Source organism: Candoia aspera, chromosome 1 (genome assembly GCF_035149785.1).
Source record: "Candoia aspera isolate rCanAsp1 chromosome 1, rCanAsp1.hap2, whole genome shotgun sequence".
Lineage (NCBI taxonomy): Eukaryota > Metazoa > Chordata > Lepidosauria > Squamata > Boidae > Candoia > Candoia aspera.
The window spans coordinates 129,735,205-129,755,217 of record NC_086153.1 but is presented as its reverse complement, the minus strand read 5'-3'; the positions used below and the strand labels follow the sequence as shown (position 1 = coordinate 129,755,217).

The 20,013-nt window shown below is 40.4% G+C and overlaps 1 long non-coding RNA gene across 1 annotated transcript; it reads right to left on the bottom strand.

Annotated features, from left to right (window-relative positions):
* Positions 1-14,523: 14,523 nt before the first annotated feature.
* LOC134504383 (uncharacterized) lies at positions 14,524-17,691 on the bottom strand. The gene is made up of 3 exons (XR_010068647.1): positions 17,339-17,691; positions 15,961-16,025; positions 14,524-15,050 (listed from the first exon to the last, which is right to left on the bottom strand). It is a non-coding gene; the product is annotated as an uncharacterized LOC134504383 (long non-coding RNA).
* Positions 17,692-20,013: the final 2,322 nt, after the last annotated feature.

Genomic DNA, 20,013 nt, shown 5'->3' with positions numbered 1-20,013 from the left:
GATACCCCACTGCATCATATGTTTTCCTTCTCCTCTTGCAACATTGAATTCTTATTCCTCAGTGCTGAAGAGAGATGTGTGATATTTTAATGAAATGCTGAGTAGCTTAAGTTGTTTTATTCAGCCAGTGATGCTGATGAGAGAGCATAGTGCTTCTCATGCTTTTTGGCAACTTCCCTCAGCATGATACCCTCCAGAGATTTTAGGACTACAACATTCCTAGCCAGAATGTTGGCCATGAATTCTGGGAACTGTAGATTGAAGCCATCTGGAGAATATCAAGTTGGAAAAAGGTGCTTTGTAACATAGCACTAGAGTCTTTCATGCCAAAAAGAAATGATGACAGGTTGTAATGAGTTGAAGATTTCCCCATTAACTGTTCTTACACTGGGAAATTACAAACCATTTTTCTAAATTCTGTCTCTGACAGATTCATGAAGTATGCTTTGTGAAGAGAATGTTCTTCCTTATTTGGAAGTAATAAGGGAAGTTATATAGAGCTTTGGGAGATTTTCATTCCATTTAAAATATTAGATATTACTGTCATAAAACCTGACCATTTCTTGCAGAGATACTGCTGAATGAGTTTGCCTGTGACTCAGTAATACACACTTTAATAATGATGCATTGGTCAGAATGTGTTTGAACTACACTCACAGTTTTGGCACATAAAAATATGAAGGAGAATCTTTATACTTGACACTTTTAAGTTCAGCTGTAGATTTAATTATTTCCATTGTAATAAAGCTCAGAAAAGGAGTCATAATTCTAAATGTGAGTCTGAAAAGACTAAAATATTGAATTCAAACAAAAGAGCACTGTAAGAAGTGTTGGTCTTTTTGACACAAATGCCAAATATTCATTTGGGGGGGGAAAGCTGCAAGATTAGAATTGCAGAGAAAAGATTTGAAATTGCAGAGAGTGAATTTGAAAGGGAAGCAAAAGGCCCTGGTGTATGCTAGGATCAATCTAATGGTTTAGAATCTCTGAAAGTAGAGAAATATACTGAGTTACACAAATTCATATACTTGTTCATTGCCATTTATGAATAACTTGCAATAGTTCGGTTCATTTTCCCATTTTCAAACATAACTATCTTGGTCTTTGATACATTAATTTTCAGATCGTATGTCTTACTACATCAAATAAACTAGTATTTGCTGCAAGTCATTTGGATTCTCAGCCAACAACACAGGATCATCTGCATATAAAGGTAAATATACATTCATGACCCCAGCAACACACCTCTAACTTTACCACAAGCATTCCTAATACGTTCATCTATAAATATGTACAAACAAATAACAGCATTTCAATCTTCCAGGACACTTGATTACGGATCTCAAAGTAGCTATTTTGGAAAAAACAAACTTTAGCAACATAATTGACTGGACGATTTCTGAACTCGCATGCATCAAAAGGTTTCAGGCTACTTCAGCAGGTCTCAATGAACCAATGGGCTTCTTACACATTACAACTACTATTTGATAAGGCCGTTATAAACTCTCTCACATATAACCTCATCTGCATAACTGCCAGTTTACCACAAGTGCAATCAAAGCCTTGTCCAAAGTCAAAGCATAATTGCACTATTCTAGGCAAGCTAAGGTTTCTAATCTGGAAATTATATTTACAAGCCAGAATACTATGGCCTGCATCCTACCAACTAGGAAGTGTGTGTAGAATAGTGACCTATATTCAGGATACTTTGCATGCAGACGTATCCCAAGTTCAGTCCTTGGAATTTAGAAATGGGATGTGGGACCAGGGGATGGTAAAGAAGAGCTCCCTACTGTCAAAGTGAATAATGTTAGCCTGGAAAGACAGCCTACCCTGAAATGCCAGTTTTTCCTTTCTTCTCTTTTTTAATAATACCTGTTTGATGAAGCATTCTGGAGAACACAAAAGCTTTTCTTATATGTTAATCTGGCTGATCCTGCTACTGGTAACATCTAGCTTTTATTCAATACATAATTTGGGAGTTCACCTTCCCTCATGGGCCAACATACTATATATGCTTTTTATGCTGTCTGAGGTATACTTCTTAAGAAATCTATGGCATAAATGGGAACTATCATCTAGACTTCTACCATGTTTGATGGCCTTCAGGTTGGTTAGAGTTTTTCTTAATATGGTTCAGAACACAGACACAAAGATTATATTTGATTTTCCCACACAAAACTGCTTTAGCGTGCAGAATTAAACCCCCTATCTTATTCCACTATCTTCCTTTTACTATAAATTCACAACTATTCCTATTCTTATTTCATCTATACATTTCTATCTCTATGTTCTCGTTCTCTATTTCTATTCCTATGGTGGTAGCCCTTATCTTAGTTTTCTTAACTACTTCTTAGCTCTTTAAATCTTTCCTTTCCCCCCAGGTCTTCAGCTCCTGTAGCCAATCTCAGTCCATCTGCATGTGAAAACGCTTTTCACTCCTTCAAAGACTTGCGAATGGGCTTTCTCTCCCCCTCCCCCACTCACAGTCCTGTTCCTGGAGCTGGTTGGTAGAGCTCTGCGTCTGAGCTGCTGCAGGAGCAGCAGGCTTGCAGACTCTGGTCAGGCTCTCTCCCCCCACCCCCGTCTCTCAGCTCTGCCTCTCAGCGGTCTTGCAGCTCCAAGAACTGAAGCTTTCTCTTGCTGCCTGAAGACTATTGATGAGGTGCTTGCCTTTGGGTTGGAGGTTCCTCTTTCCCGCACCTCTGCTGTCTTCCTGGCTTGACTCTTTGTCTCTACCGCCCCCCCATGCTTGTTTTCAGTTCCTGTTTTATAAAACAGACTCTCCAGTTAAGGAGAGGGTGGGGCTGTTTTAACTCTCCTTCCCAGGTAGCACTAAAACTCTGGATCCCAGGAGGGAAAAAATGTCTGCTCACTCCAGATGGTGAGTTCACTCTTCCATACGGGGGATTTGAAGTAACTTCATAATTTAATTGTAATTAGCTGTGTCTATTTTTTCCTTGGCCCCTTCTGGCCATTCATTTGTAAAATTGTTACAAGGATTATTAATGCCTCAGCATGTACTACAGCTGGTGGGCTGCATAAGGCTGCTTGGTGGGCTGTAAGTTGTGCAGGCCTGTTTTAGGCTGTTAGGGCACTAGGGAGCGTGAGTGGGCTGGTGGGGCCGCAGGCAGGCAGGCTAGTGGGGACTGCGGGAGGTGCTAGGGAGTGTAGGCAGGCCAGCGGGGGTCACAGGTGGGGGGTGCTGTGGGTGGGCGCACGCTAGAGTGCGGGCAGGCTGGGGGTGCTCCATAGTGGGGTTCCTCAGGAGAAAAAGCGGTGGGAGCAACTTACCGGAGCGACTTGCGATCTTCCCTGCCAGCTTCCCCATTGACTTCGCTTGTGGGAAGCCGGCAGGGAAGGTTGCAAATGGAGATCATGTGACTGCAGCTTGCTGTGACATTGTCATTGCGAGCCTGGGTGCGCAAGTGCTTGGGGACACTGCAATGGCCGCAACTTTGCAGGCCATTTGTAAAGCCCCCTTGTTCAATGCCATTGTAATTTTGGACAGTTGCTGAACAAGTGGTCGTAACTTAAGGACTACCTGTAATCATCTGGGGTGGACTGATCTAATAAGTCCTACCTCCTGAAGGGGGTGGGTAAGATGCAGCAAGGCAGACCCAGCAAGCTAAAAAGCAATCAGAGAGTGGTCTCACCATGATTAAGGACTGATGGTACTATGCATCGTACTTTGATCCAATCACAACTGCACCAAAATAAAAACCAGCTCTAAATTGGGAGCCCCAGCATGTGTCATTCTCTCAATGACTTGGGTCACATCTGTGGTGGCCATAAACTCCGAAGCTGTCCTAGGCTCCATGCCGCTTGGGGGCAGATTTAAGTCTCCAAGCCCAACTTCATCCCATCGTCTGACAAAGAGCAGAGCCTCTGAAAGCCATCACGATCTCCTAGATGACGGTTTTTAAAGTTATGGTCATCTACTTCATATAGAAAACATAGGGACAAAAGCATAAGAACATAAGCAGCACCCTGCTGGATTGGACCCCTGGCCCGTCTAGTCCAGCAGTCTGTTCTCACAGTGGCCAACCAACTGCACAAGGAAGTCCACTAGTCTCTCAGGTGAATAGCTTTAGAGGCAGTCACTGCCACCAAGGCTAAGAGCCATTGATCCCCATGATGTCCATGAATTGGTCCAGCCCTTTTTAAAGCCAGCCGAGCTAGTAGCCAGCACCACATCTTGTGCTAGCAAATTCCACAGTTTGATTACATGTTGTGTAAAAAATATTTCCTTCCAGGATTCAATTTAATTGGGTGACCTCTGGTTCTAGTATTTTGGGAAGGGGAAATTAACTTCTTGTCCATTTTATCCACACCATGCATAATTTTGTACACCTGAATCATGTCCCCTCTCATTCACCTTTCTAGACTAAAAGGTCCAGCTGAAAAAGAGTCTTGACTCCTTTCCTAATAGCAGAAAGAGCAGAGGGTTGATTGCATTCCAGGTATCTAGGCCCCAAACTGTTTGAGACTTTAAAGATTAAAACCAGTTCTTTAAATTGTATAGAGAAAATAATTGACAACCAAAGCAGGTCTTTCATACCCATTATAATATATTCCCAGTATGTTCTAATGATTTGAAGTCTGTCTGCTTCGTTTTACACAAGTTATACATGTTACAGTAGTCAAGTCAGGATGTAACTATGTCTTGAGTAACTTGCTAGATCTGTCCAGCTCAGGAATGGTCACAAGTGGTACGCTAAATGTAACTGCACACATAAACTCTTTGCAGCCATTCAGTATCATTTGCTGTTCAAGGAGCACTCCCAAACTATAGGGCAACACTATCCAGACTAGACTGAATCTCATTCTCAGAGCCTAGTTTATGTGTGAACATAGCCAATAATGAAGGCTATGAAACTCCATGAGAGTATAACTAATGCCACAGACTTAAGCTGATTTAATTATTATTCTGTCTTGGAACAGGAGTTGTTAGACTTGTTTTGGCAGGGAAGGAAAGATTTGATGGTTGACTTTCTATAATGCCCAAGTTTGTTTACTGGAAGGCTAAATAAGGCTTTAGAAGTGCAGAAGAGAGTAATTTACAGAGGTGTACTTCTTATCTTAGAGCAACTTTCTAGACCAGTGTTTCTCAACCTTGGTAACTTAAAGATACGTGGACTTCAACTCCCAGAATTCCCCAGCCAGCATTCTGAATTCAGCATTCTGGGAGTTGAAGTCCATGTATCTTAAAGTTGCCAAGGTTGAGGAGTACTGGTCTAGACTCTCCAAGTGCCTTCCAGATAACTCCTCATTCTCCACCTACATCACCTATAGAACAATAGGAAGAGTAATAGAACTAACATGAACTAAAAGAGGCAGCCTACTGTTTTAAATCAAAGCTCTACCCAGGTCTTACTATTGACCACTTTGATCATAGCTAGTGTGATTCATACTCTAAACCAAATGCATGTTTACATTTTTCATTATGCTTTTCCTCTAGAGCAAACGAATGTGTGCAACATCCCTTCTAGTTCATTATTTCTTTATTTAATCACCTGTTCATTAAATGTCTGTCTTCTTGTTCCTCCAGGAGCTCAAGATGTACTCCCTTCATCCACTTTTGTCCTCATAGCAACCTTGCTAGGTCGGTTGGCTGAGAGATAGTGATCACCTTACGAGGTTCTGTAGCTGAAGGTGGACTCAAAAGCAGATCTCATTAATTTTGGTTCCACACTTCAACTGCTACATCAACTGTCATTCAGTCACTATCATACTAATCAGCATAATGAGTCTGGCTTGGTGTTATGTGTGCCACCAAGCCTTTGTGATATGCAAACTATGATTTATGATTTAGTATGCTATGTGAACTCAAGCCAACTGTAGTTTATTTGCTAAACCATAATCCATGGAATTCACATATTAGCCCTAAACCAAACAAACCACATTATACCTCAAATGTCTCTGCAGCTGCCCTTGCCCCTAGGGCAGAATGGCTTATGATCCAACTCCCTGATGTATCTTCTGTACTGTTTTGTAATGGATCCAGTTGGTTTCCCTGATGTCGATGTCTGGGACTTCTATTGTTTGTTGTAATTTCCTTATTATTTATATTTGTAAGCCACTTAAAGTTGCAGCTGCAACTGAGATGGCCTATCAGTTGGGTTAAATATTTTTTTTAAAAAATCAAGAAATAATAGCTTAGTGTGATGTGTGAACCCAGCAGAGTTTCAGCACTAGAAGGTATGCTATTCTGCTTTAAGTATTATATTGATGTTCTTTCCTTTGATATCAGTTTGGGGCTCAAATGCAAGAGGCTAAATGGCGTAAATGGCTGAATATATTGAAATTGTTTGAACGTTTTGATCATGCAGTTGATAAGGTGTTTTCTACTTCCTGAATACCTTTTTCTTATAAAAATATAACAAATGATACAGTGGGGGGAAAGGTTTTAAAAAGTCATCCTCTTCCTATAAAATCCCACTTCCAATCTGGAATAAAATCTGTAGAAAGAAGATGGGGGAAAAAAATGATGTGCCATAGAAAACTTTATGCACGATTTCTGCTATTTTCTGTCTTGGGCAAGGCCTTTGGCTGAGATGCTTACACTGATCATGTTTTGCCAGTAGATGTCATGGTTTCCCAAGACTATTTACTGATTGAACAAACTCTCAAGATTGGTCTTCCATTCTGGGTCATAACATCAGGAATATACCAGCTTTAAGTGGGGCCTTATTCACATGATAAATTGTGGGGGACAAATCAGTCAATCTAAATCCATTGATAAATTTCCTTCTGTGCCAGTAGATGGAGTTTATATTTTCTGTACTTTGAGAAGCTGTATTTGCAGAGGAAAAGAGGCAGAAAGAGTCTGGTAGCACCTTTTCCTATCATAGACTAATACATCTCTCCTTCTACAATGTCTACCAAATGAAAAGAGATGAATCAGATCCAAAAGACTACATCATCCTTAGTAGTTGTACCAAGTCACATTTAAGCAGGTGCAACTTGGAATGCAGACATGAAGGCATCTGCTGACATTCCTTCTTCTACATAATTGTCATTATACCACTATGCCAAGAGGCATGTTGGAAATAAAATTGCCCTTGAATCACTTATGTCCTTGTAGTTACATAATGCAGTTCTGCTGGGAAGAGGGTCTTGGAACAAGCAGTCAACAGAACATCGTTAGACCAACTTCAAATGACTTTAATACCATGGAAATAACTGTTCTGAAGATAAGTATTTAGAATGTCTTTTTCTGATGCAGATATTTCCATGTTGGTTGTTCAGAGCTTTTTGAATGCTGTTTGAAATTGAATTAATAAATAACAGCCGGGTGCACTTGGGGTATTTGCAGCTGCATTTTACCTCATTTATGTAAATGATCTTCCCCAATCTGCATTTCCTCCATATGTGTGGACTTCAACTCATAGCATTCTTAGTGTGACAGTCCCCTGTTGCCCATGTTGCTCTAGCATTCTGTCACATATGTACCCAACTAGACATGTTATTTTTTTAGCTGATATAGGGCAGCATTTTCTCATAAGACGGGGGGTAGAGCTGAGCTGGCAGGAAGGAGGAGAAGAGAGGTAGGGGATTAAAACAGAACTTTAGGAAAAAGAAGAGGGAAGGAGAGATGGAGATGCTATGGTTGGCAGTCCAAGATGGATCTACAGTATACAGTGCTGGCTGTTCAATGTTTGTTGTTTCCAGGACAACCCAGGAACAAGACACTCAGCAGTACAACAGGGCTGGGAGAAAACCCACTGAAGAAAGGGGATGACCATGGGACAAAATCTGTCCTTCACTGATAGTTTTTGTGGAATGCTGAAGAGAAAAAGCACCTGGAGCACAGCTGACAGCTCTAGAGAGAGAAAGAATGCAAGCTAGCATAACTATCCTTTATTTAAGTCCAAGTAGGAAGTATGGATAGAACACTGATGTAACAATATTCATAGTTATTCAGGACACAAGTTCTCACAATAACAAAGTAGACTTTACCAGGAAGTTTTCCTTTGCTAGTAAAAAGAAAAAAGTACTTTAAGATGCCTGGACAGATGCTTCTAACTCAATCCGTTGGCTGTTTTATTGCTGTTGTTACCTGTACTGCAAAAGTGGGAGAGTGGGAAGCTGTAAAGGAATGCTGCCTAGAATCAAAACTAAAAGCTTCTGTTGCATTGTTTGCAGAACAAAAATGGGAAAAAATCACAGGCATGCTATGTCTTAGATTAACCCACAAAATGAAAATTCTGGCTGGAAAATTCTAGGAGTTATAGTCCACACATCTGGAGGATACCCAGCTTGAGGAATGCTGCACCAAAGTAAAATTCGAGGTATGCATTTTAATTTTAATTTTAATTTTAATTTGGAAAGTGGGGAGTAAATGTTGACACCAAATGACTTTTGTCATTGTGGTAAGCCAGCCATATGACTGTACTGTTGACCTCTAGCACACCATGAGTAAAGGAGCTGATTGCATCTGTACACTTGAATATATTATGCTGTTCTATTTGTGATTCTACTATTGCAAAATGCAGGAAGAGTAAATGAAAATCAACATGTAAAATGTTCAGCAGATTCTGAGAGCAGTTAGCATTATACTAAGCCATGATTTGTGGAATAAGCTAGGTTTATTTATGTAGTGCCTTCAAGTCAGTCTTGACTTTTGGTGTTTTATTGGCAAGCTTTTCAGAAGTGGTTTGCCATTGCCTTCTTCCTAGGGCTGAGAGAGAATGATTGGCCCCAAATCACCCAGCTGGCTTTATGATCTCCCAATTTCTTGTCTTAACCATTACACCAAACTGGCTCTCTGGAGTCATATATGTGAAGGCAAAACCAAACATACTATGTAAGGCAATGTGTGAACTCAACACATTGTGGCTTGTTAGATTCTGGCTTAACATTTTATTTTACTCATATTGATTTACATGGCCACCCATCTCATCGATGCAACTCTGGGCGGCTAACAAGAATCAAAATACAATATAAATACATGCGTATTTTTAAAAAAGCACCATTCCCAATCAATTAATACAAAGTGGTTCCCTAACACACCATTCACCAGAAGCGTGGGCACACTTTTGGCTTTGCTTCTCACAGCTTGCTCATTCCCTATCCAATAGCGTGGGCTCCAGTATTCTCTTGGTCCCCATGCCTGTGAAAACAGGCAGGTCTTCAAGGCTTTGCAAAAGATGAGCAGAGTTGGGAGTCACCTGAACCTAAGATGGTATGGTGTTCTAGAGAGCAGGTGCTGCTGCGTCTGGAATTATACAGTATTGCATCTTCCATATATGGAGAAGGTTGGGAGGCAAGTGGGATGGTGGACTCTGAGAGTGACATGAATAGCTGGCCAATGATCTCATTGAACTCTTTCTTATTGGAGTTCTATTTAGGGGCAAGGCAGCCATTGCTTGGGATTCGTTTACTTTCTCAGTGCTCAACGTCTTGAATGTGGCCAGCCACATACCCTTATTTTGCTCCCTCTTCCCCTAATGAAATGTTATCCTTCTGTGCTGGTCCACAACTGAGAGTTCAGATCAGCTCACAGCACTCTGATTAACCAATGAAAATGCTCTCTTGGATCAAAACTTACTTTTCAATTTTGTATGATTGGAACAGGCTTAAGTCTTTCAGGAATAAACAGACTCATAACCAAGTCCTGTTGAGCAGAAGTGAGACTTTGCCAGCGTGATGTGTCCTGCATATTACTGCTGAGAAGAGGGCCTTTCTAAGTAAGACAGAAAAAGCAGGTCAGCCATTGGTCACTATCTTGATTGACAGGAGGTTTCCTGTTAGCTGGTGACCTCCAAGATGTGATCTGTAACCACTGGCCATGCTAGTTGGGATTATGGGAATTGTAATCCACATCTGGAAATCATTGCCTATCTTAGTGTTATATCACACTGATTCTCACTTATGTACGTATATTACACAATTGATTTTTAACAGTTACATATCATTCTAGCAAAACTCTCAAAGGGTATCTCTTAATTCAGAACTTCAATAAGAAATGATTACATTAACATCAGCCTATTTCTCTGATTTTTTCCTAAATATCTAACCAACTTCCTGGCAGAACACTGGGATGACACAACCCTAATTTTGTTTTCTCTTCTTCTCTTATATGTTCCAAACTAGATGCCTTTTGTCCAACCACTGCGGGCTGTTAATTCCACCAAGTTTTGCAGCCTGCCTCTTTTTCAGATGGGTAAAGTATTTTTCTCTGCAGGTAATTTTATGTATGTATGTATTTATCAAATTTATCAAATTTATATGGCCACTCATCTCACAAAAAGTGACTCTGGGCTGTGTACAACAATTAATTAAAATAATAAATATATAAAAACAGTCATTACTAAAATGTAAAAACCACAAGGCACAAGAGAGAGTGAATGTTAACGGCAGTAATGGAGCCATCTCAGGATTTCATCAGTTCCCTGGGACCCCCAGGCCTGATGACATAGCCAGGTCTTGAGGGATCTTTGGAACATTAACAGGGATGGAGCTAACCTCACATCAGGGGGGAGAATGTTCCATAAGGCAGGTACCACAGCAGAGAAGGCCCGTCTCCTGGGATCTGCCAAGTGTAATTCCCTAGCAGATGGGACCTGCAGCATGCCTTCTCTCAGATCTGATGGGACAGGCAGATATAACTGGGGAGAAGTGGTTCCTCAGATAACCTGGCCCCATACCAGTTAAAATATATATTTACATTTGTATTTATATATTAGTGCTTTTCTCTGTAATGAATGCCAGGATTGTTTGCCTTATTAATGGCAAGAAATACAGTAGCTGCCTTTTGGGGAAAATTCTGGGCACTTAGTTGTGACTTGGCTTCTGGTTGCCCAAGGGTCAGATCTCACAATAAAAATGAAATAGGTCTTGAGGAAGCTTTTTAGATGATTTATGATCCCCAGGATGCAACTGCAACTGGCATGTCTATTTCTTTGCAATTCTGTAGGGCTCACAGAGAACCAGCCATGAATCATAACTTGTCCTTTCTGGCCAATAGATGAGCACAGAGATTGCTCAGCGATTGATGCTCATATGCCAGCCAACAAGAGATTCCTTGTCCTAAACCCTTAGATTCACAACAGAAATAAAACAAATTCTTCTCTCTGTGAAAGTAGTCCCCCCCACCCCCCCACCCCACCCCCACTTTAAAGAAAGGCTTTGGGGTTTGTATTTAAGACTGGTAGGTAGCACTGATGTCTAGTAATAATGCCAGGAGGCTGAGAAGGGGGCCAAGTCAGACATCTCTCCAATGAATTTTAACATTACTAAGTGCATAACAGAATAGCCAAACACTGTCACAATGCAACAATATTCATCAACATCAAATGGGAATTCTCCTTTTGCACAAATAAAATAAAATAATAAATAAATAAATGTGGCTGCAGTATGAAAGAGCACTATCCAGCTGTGGCTTTATTTTATATGGGGTGACTTGATCCATGATCAGATCTGTCCCTACTCCTTTCTGGAAGTCCTATTAGCTTCAATAAAAATGCACTAAACTCTGTTAAGATATTTTTAGAACACAATGTATTAACTCCATAAATCATGTCAAGGGCAAGACAAACAACCAGGCTAAAGGTGGTTGCCTTTAGGGCACTCAGTTCTTTTTCTCTAGAGACTGATCCATAAGAATAGCAGCAGTACACCATTTTTTTTTTTTTTTTACTGATGCACCTTCACAATGCTGATCGGGGGAGCTTTGGGGGAAAATGTGCTCACTGCTCGCTCGTTGTTACTCTGTATGACTGCTACTTATTTGCTTTCCTCTCCCTTTGGGTTCAGTCTGCATCACCTTTTTGAGAAAGATGACAAAGAAGGCTGAGCCTATGTCTGGGCTCACGCAATACACTGAGTCATAAACCCTGATTTACAAATCACAGTGGGTGGCTGGGTTCACACAACACCCCTGCCATAGTGTTATTTCTCGCTCAGGCCAAAGAATTTTCAATCAGCTTGGATTAAAACAAATCATACCTTAATGCAATGTGTACACGAGAGTGCTGTACTAAGTGGCTTAACCAATGATGAACCAAAAAAGAAATCTAAGAACAATGTCAGCTGAAAATAAAGCCAGCAACCAATTAGATGACACTGTTATTCCCCTTCAGATTAGTTTTTCCAGTGTAAACCTAAAAAGGAGAGCATATCAACTTGCATTTGAAGCCTAGATGAGAAGCATAAACCCAGAGGATAAATCCCAAGAATAAGATATGGAGCAGAGCGTTTACATAAAATACCTCAATGGAAACTGGGCATATTTTCGTTGAAAGAAATAAAATCAGCCTCACAGAAATGAGGAGGAGTTTATGGTACTGTAATGCAAAAAACCCACACAGGCTCCCTGCAACACACATTCATTCAGGATGTCCAGATTTTACAAATGTAGAATAAGAAGGTACATGGATATAAATTATATGTCCTTTTCAAACAGCTGGAGGCAGCACAGTGTTCATCTCCACTTACTAGGCTGATCAAGAAGGGAAGGCGGAAGGAAAGCAGGCCTCTTTCTCAGGTCCAAAGAAGAACACAGCCATGGTTTAATGGCATTGGCTTTTTTCACCTCCAAATCATAGCTTGTTCCTTCCCCTAGAGGTTTGGACTGCTCCTTTCCTCTTTTAAGAGGCTAAAGACTTATTTTTATATTCAAGCCTTCTTCTGGGTGTTGTTACATGGTAGGTTGATATCTTTACCTTCAATATTTTTGTTTTTCTGCGGTCTGGGAGTTGATGTTACTAGTGAGTTTTAGCTGGTAATTTTCACCAGATTCAGAATTTTGATGATGTTCCTTGCTTTAATCACTGAAGACTGGTCCGACCAGAAGTGTGCTGTTTATAAATGCTTTAAAATAATAAATATTTTTAGGTGTTCCAATTTTAAAGCAGCATTTTCTCTCTTCTTCGTGTGCAGTTTTGGCTGTGGATACAATCTGGCAGACTTCATGAATTTTCATGAATTTAAAGAATCAATAGTTGATGCTGTACTTGGGTTGGGATCTGTCGAGTTCCTAGTGGTTATTTTTGGTTACTATGGGGTGACCCCCTTCCCTCCTATCTCTGGGCATGGCCTTCTGTGGCCATTTTTGTTTAGGCTTCAGAAAAGAACAGACACCTGACTTTAGCATAGGCATCTGCCTGCATAGTGCCTGACTAAGAAGCCAGTGCTTATGGAAACTTTACAAATATCAGGTAGCCCTTGTTAACGACCACTCGTTTAATGACCTTTTGAAGTTATGACAGTGCTGAATGAGTGGTGCTTAGGACTGGTCCTCGAAGTCCCAGCCCTCCTGGCACCCTCGTGGTCATGTGATCGTGATCTGGGCTCTTGGCAACCAGCCCGCATTTATGACAATTGCAGCATCCCATGGTCTCAGGATTGCCATTTGCAGCCTTCCCTGCCAGCTTCCCACAAGTGAAGTCAATAGGGAAGACAGCAGGGAAGGTCGCAAGTCACTCTGGTAAGTTGTTCACACCCTCCGCTGCCTGGCAGGAGCCACCCCCAGCTCTGCTGTGCTTGCGCTGTGCCTTGCGTTGCTCCTTACCTACCTGCCAGACTGCTTGCGAGCTGCCTGGGACTCACTTAACGACCCATGATCCTTGCTTAACAACAGCAACTGGGAGTGCTGGGATTGCTGTCACTAAGTGATCCAGTAATGTGATGTTGCACTATACGACCGCATTGCTTACAGTAGTGATGGAAATTCTGGTCCCAATTACCCAAGACTTCCTGTACAGATGTGTACTTTTGGAAGAACTCTTTACAAACACAGTTTTAGTGCTGTTTTAAATACAGCTTTACCTGTCTTTAACAAACACTTCTAGCACTCTCTTTCTGTGCTGTACAGAAGGTTGATTCAGACTGGAAAAGAAGCCATGTTCTGTCAGCTGTATCTTGCTGTTACCACTGGCTCTATTACGGGATTTCTGCTGCTTCTGCCAACAAGAGATTTCACATGGCTTTACTTTTACTCTTTTTATTACCCAGGCAAGTTCTGTTTGCCTGTACTCTTTTATTACCCAGGCAAGTTCTGTTTGTACTCTTCCACAGGCTACTTCCAGATGCTGCCAGTTACAAAACCAGAAGTGCACTCACTGCCAGCTCTGCTGTTCCTTTTCAGCAGTAGCTGAGGATGGAACTTGTTCATTATTGATTACTTTCTCCCATTTCATCCTGTGCCCTTCCTCTGAGTCTGCTACCTGCTAGGTGGGTTATTTTGAGACATGGTTTTAGCACTTTTACAGAAGAGCACTAGACCTTTGTTTAGAAGTAGCCTGAGATGTCACAGATATGGAGCACCTGTGCTCACAATCTATTAGTGAGGCAACTTGAGAGGTGAAATGGGCCATACGAAGCAGCCGTGGTCATTGGTGGTGGTTTCCCAGCTGGCAGGAAATGCTTGGTGTAAGGGGCAATGAAGTCAGGGCAATCCACCCATCACTTCCCTAAAATTGTGTCACATTAAAACAATAAGAACAATTCTAGTTAGTGGCTTCATTACAGAGGCAGAATAGGCAATCAGGGCAGCAAATAATATGCCATCATACTCTTCCACCAACTCAAGGTCTGGTACCCAAAGAAAATAAATTCTGACTTTCTCAGCAAATACAACAAGCAAAATCTCCATTTAAAAAAAATGTTATGCCACTAAGACTTGTATCAGTTTCCTGAGAGGAAACTCGTTAAGCTTCTGACTCATTGAACTTAGAGTTATTTTGGAAGGAAATACTCAATGCAAGTGGACCTCTGCTCATATTGTAGTAATTTTTCCAACGTTCCTCTTCTTAATCCTCTCCAAGGATTGGCCTTCGGAAAATTCTTTAAATACTGTATGTACAAGGAACGGTGAGGAGAGAGGAATTTGATTTGCCAGTAGTGTCCATTTTGCTGGTTGAAGAACACCATTCCACCCTGTCTGAAAGCTGGTGTGGTATAATAATAAGAGCGTTGGAACAGAACAAGGAAGCCCCCATGTTCAGATCATAGCAATACCAAGGAAACATGGACCAGTCACCATCTCTAAGTCCAGATTACCTGTAAGAGTTGCTGTATACATTGTAAAAGGTATATTACTTTTTCTGGAGGAACAGCAAGATAGAAATCGATCATTAAATTCAACCTTGAGTAAATAAATTTAGGATTACATTGTAATTTAATAAGTTGTAAAGGCTGCTGATCTCACATACTTGAATATTTTGATTAATCTTGCTAGTGTGAGGAAATCTACACATTCCATTGATCCCTTTTCTCTCCAGCTATTGTAACTGAAAACTTTCAGTTTCACCTGTGAAATAATTAAGAGGCTAGAAGGTTGCCCTTTTCCACCAATCATATGACGTCTTAAAACTTCATTAATTCCTATGTTGAACAAGTACAGTATTTTACTATTGGGATCTCATATGGAGGACTTTATTGAAATTTAGATTGCATATACTGTACTGGGGTTTTTTAGTGCTACCATCTCTGGGCTGAAAAAAATCTGGATGATCATTAAAACCTGAACTCTTTAATCCCATCTAGTGGTCACCAGGGCTTTTGGAGTGATGATAGCTCTATCTTGATGTCTCTCTAACTGGAGATGATTACAGCATCTGGAAACCGAACAGGCGTTGAATCCAAGCCATATGTAAACCGGATGGGAGTAGGAAAAAGAGCCAGGATGATACAGAAGATTGAGAGCTGAAAGCCCACATTGGAAGGGGTGACAAGGGCCAAGGCAAACCTTGTTTCTGAGGAAGAATGTGGAGCTATGTAGTAGTTTTACTGAAGTGGAGAGTAGTTCTTGATAAAATATTTAAGTATGCCATGAACTAGTCCTCCCCAAACCAAGTTCAAGGCTGGGAGTTACCTTTTTCAAGCACTGCTGAGATAGTAAATGGGTTCCAAGTTTATCTTATCAGAAAAGGAGGTTGGTTATTCGGATTGCTTAACCAATGCTATTCATTTATGTTTACATTCTATAGTATAGAGAAGGGATAGGGTGAATACCTTGGCAGAACTGTAGGAAGTGAGTAGTCAGTAGATCTTGGAGTAATGCCCTGGCCTGTATATAACTACAGAAATACTGTTAAAATCTTTTATATTCATATATATTTTTAAAAAAACCATAAAGAGACTTCATAAAGTCACCCAAGACCAGTCTGTGTGCTGAATGCAATACTATTATCATTCATTTTGAATCTTTGTTTTGAGAAAGAAATATATACTTGCAAAGCCGCTAAATGTGCTCTACCTTCTTTTAAATATTCTGGGCCATAATTTTTTTCCTCCTCTTATAGCCCATTGTTCTAATCCTGCTGTCTCAGACAAGAGCAAAACAGGTTTAGCTGCTTCAGCATTGCATTTCCAAATATGGTGAGTCAGCTGCCTCAATAGGTAGGCAATGTTTTTTTCTTCACTCAAAGATAAATGGAACTTACAAATATTTAATAATATTTTTATTTGGTATGAGCATATATCTAGGTGCAGTGCAGTGCTCATTTTTCTGCCCAACAATACCGCTGTAAGGAAGGTTGGACTGAGGGAGAATTACTGGTTCAAAGTCACTTGGTGAGCTTCCATGGTTGAAGGCAGACTAGAACCTAAAGCTCACTGTTCCTAGTCCAACACCTTCACCATCATACCACACTGCCTCTCAGTGTAGGGTGATGGCTCTATCATAATCTCTGACTGTGAAAGACTGTAAAAAGCAATCTAAGCTTGTACTAGGTGCCGGGCTGATAGAGACAATATCCATAGTTAGATCTATTGCATTACGTGTTTGGGGGAGGGAGAGAACCCCCCCCCCCACTTCTCCACCCAGTTAATCTATTGTACTTTGAGCATCACTGAATACCCACAGATGGATTTAATGTCTGAACAAGCATAAAACTCCTAAAAACCTGAGATTCTATGGGTGATATTTCAGAACAAATGCAGAAACTCCATACACCAGATTTATACAGAACAGAACTATAGTATACCTATTTATTTAACTCTCTTGTGTCTATATGTGGTGGTTTAATGATAGGCATAGGGAAACGTGAAACATATGTGCCAGGTGGATCAAAAGAGAAAGTATATCCTTGCCCCTTGGGGGCAAAGGAGTAAGTGGGCTGGTCCATGAAGTCATGAAGAGTTGGAAGCGACTGAACGAATGAACAACAACAACAAAAAATCTAGGTAAAAGTACTTTGCTCCAATTCTGAAAAAAAAAAGGGAGGAGGTTGTAAACATGGATTTGGTTTCTACAGTCAACTTGCTAGCACTAAACTCTCACAATAATTTCTATTCATGTCTCGAGATTTAACACACAGAATTCTGAAGAGAATAAAAACAGCCCCGAAATTTATTTTGCATCAGCTACCATGGTCATATGACCACATACCTTTTTATTGTGAATTGTGAAGTATTCTTCTGATTTTCTTCTTTCTCATTGTACTTTATGTTGTACTTTTCCAAGACACTGAGCTGCTTTTTGTAACTGTCAGGCTATAAGACAAACGATTCTCTTCCATCCCTTCCACAGCTGGTCATAATTCATGTACAATCATGAAACATGCTCAGAATTTCAAAATCTTTCCCTGGAGGGGCCTTGATTGGACTTTGGGACTTCCAGCTAGATTCTGAGCTTCCTTTTCATTCAGTATCTGTTTGCTTGAGAGATGGAGCCCTCCACGACTTCTCTACTCCTAAGAATACAGAGATTTTCCTGCTGATCATGGATGAATTGGCCTGTCTGAAAGTTTTGTTCATTGCTATAGAGAAATTATGCTCTTTTGAAGAACGTTGTTTGCACTTTCTTTGCAGAGTCACAGGCAAACTCATTCAACAGTATCCCTGCAAAAGATGATCAGGTCTTATGGCAGTAGTATCTAATATTCTGAATGGAACTGAAATCTTCCAAAGCTCTACTATTACTTCCATTGTTATTTCCAAATCAGGAAGAATGTTGTCTTCACATAGCATACTCATGAATCCATCAGAGGCAAAATATGGAATAATGGTTTGTACTTTCCCATTGTATGCACAGTTAATGGGAATTTCTCCAGATCATTACATAACATCACCATTATGAGAGATTCAAGTGTTACAGTACAAAGCACCTTTTCCCAACCTTTTGCTTTCCAGATGGGTTCAAACTAGAGTTCTCAGAATCCATGACCAATACTGTAGCTAGGAATGTTGAAGTCTCTGGAAGGCATCAGGTCGAGAGAGATTGCCAAAAAGGATGCAAGGCACAATACTTCGTCATCAGCATCACTGGCTGAATAAAATGAATTAAACTACTCAACATTTCATTAAATTAGACTACACCTCTCTTCAGCACTGAGGAATAAGAATTAAATGTTGCAAGAGGAGAAGGAAAACATACTATGTGGTGCAGTGGGGTATCTGCTATGAACATTGAATTATTTCATCCAAGCCTACATGAGAGCTAATTCCCTACTTGTAGAAATGCCCACTTAAGAGGACAGAAAATACAAAATGAAACATAGGTTGGACTTAAAGTCAAGTCACAAACTTTATTAAATTAGATTTGTCTTCTCAGGCTAAGAAACTTCAGATCCATTTAAGTCACTTGCCTGGATATTAAAAAATATACATTAGCAAAAATGAAAGTAATTTTTAAAAATCATTCAGCACATGAATAGGAGCACAACACTTTAAACTGTCACATGATTTGGACAGCAAGCTCTCCACCACACTGAAGCAAGATGAGGGTGGGTTAGGACCTGCAGAATAATTGCACAAGCAAATTCCAAGGGAAAATATGCAGCCAGTAATTTAATTTAATTTCAAAGATTAATTCACTGCTCCTAACTTTGGAAAGGCAAACAATAAAAAATAGACATGGAATTTTCCACAAAGTGTGAAAATCCTAGTTAATAACTAGATTATTAAATCTAGTTAATAACTAGATTATAAATTATAAATTATATAATGTGGCATGAACATACAGGTAGGATTAGTTTCGTTTTGTCCATAAGTGAGGTGTGTTTTGTGACCTTTCCCCCTTCCACAGAGGAGTTCCACTGATCTCTGGGCTCTTATTTTTGAGCAGACACACCCTTCTTCCAGGAAAAGCTTTTATCCTGCAATTGCCTTGCCTTATTCATTGCATTTTATGGAGGGAAGCAGCATAACCTACCACTACATTTCTAATATTTTCTTTCTTACTAGAAAAAACAGTCTGTTATAGGAAAGACAGAGTAATTACATCATGTCTTTTGACTGGTAGCACCAGGAATCCTTTTCTGGAGATACTCATGTATAAGACTGCAAAATCAATATATCGATCCCCCAACAAGAAAATTGACCTTCGGTTATTAGTCTGGGCTTTTTGGAGGAATGTGCAGACAATGGAAAAATACGTTTTGTTTTAACAAGACCCACTTACTAGTTGGGTTAACAAAGCACTATATGCAAAAGGGCAGGCAGCCCGGTGCCTGCCTGGGAACACCCATGTCCCTGAAGGCTCCAGTCTTGGTACCCAGCAGACCACTGGCTCCACCTGGTTAAACTTTTGATAGATTGTCTTTAAGTTTCTTTTAGAACAAATCACTTGAGGAGCTTGACAAGAATGCCTTGAGGCCTCCTAGATACTATGAGGAAATAAAAATAGTAGGCAGCTGCCTTTCAGCTCTTTGTTGGGAAGGGTGTGCCTCTTTTTCCAGAAAAATAAAAGAAAGAAAGAAAAAAGTTTGGATAGGAAGGAGCAGGAGGGGAAACAATCACTTTATCTTCTATTAAAAGGATATTTTATTATTTTTCCATGGCAAATGTATAGTTAATGTGCAAGCCCCCTTCAGGGCACCCAAACAGGATTTCCAAATGCCAGAAGGCCCCACTGGCTGAAGGAAGTCACCCACCCTCTCATATGTAGCTTCTTTCACTATCATTCTAGACATCTCTCTTTAGGTCTAAGCCCTATTGGCTTCAGGGAGACTTCATTCTAGATAAATGCACATAATTGCATGCCCTTAGGTTGACTCTCTGGCTCAGTTCTCACATCAGGCTTAGCCAAAATAGGTTTGTGTTGGTTTTGGCTCAGCTTGTTGT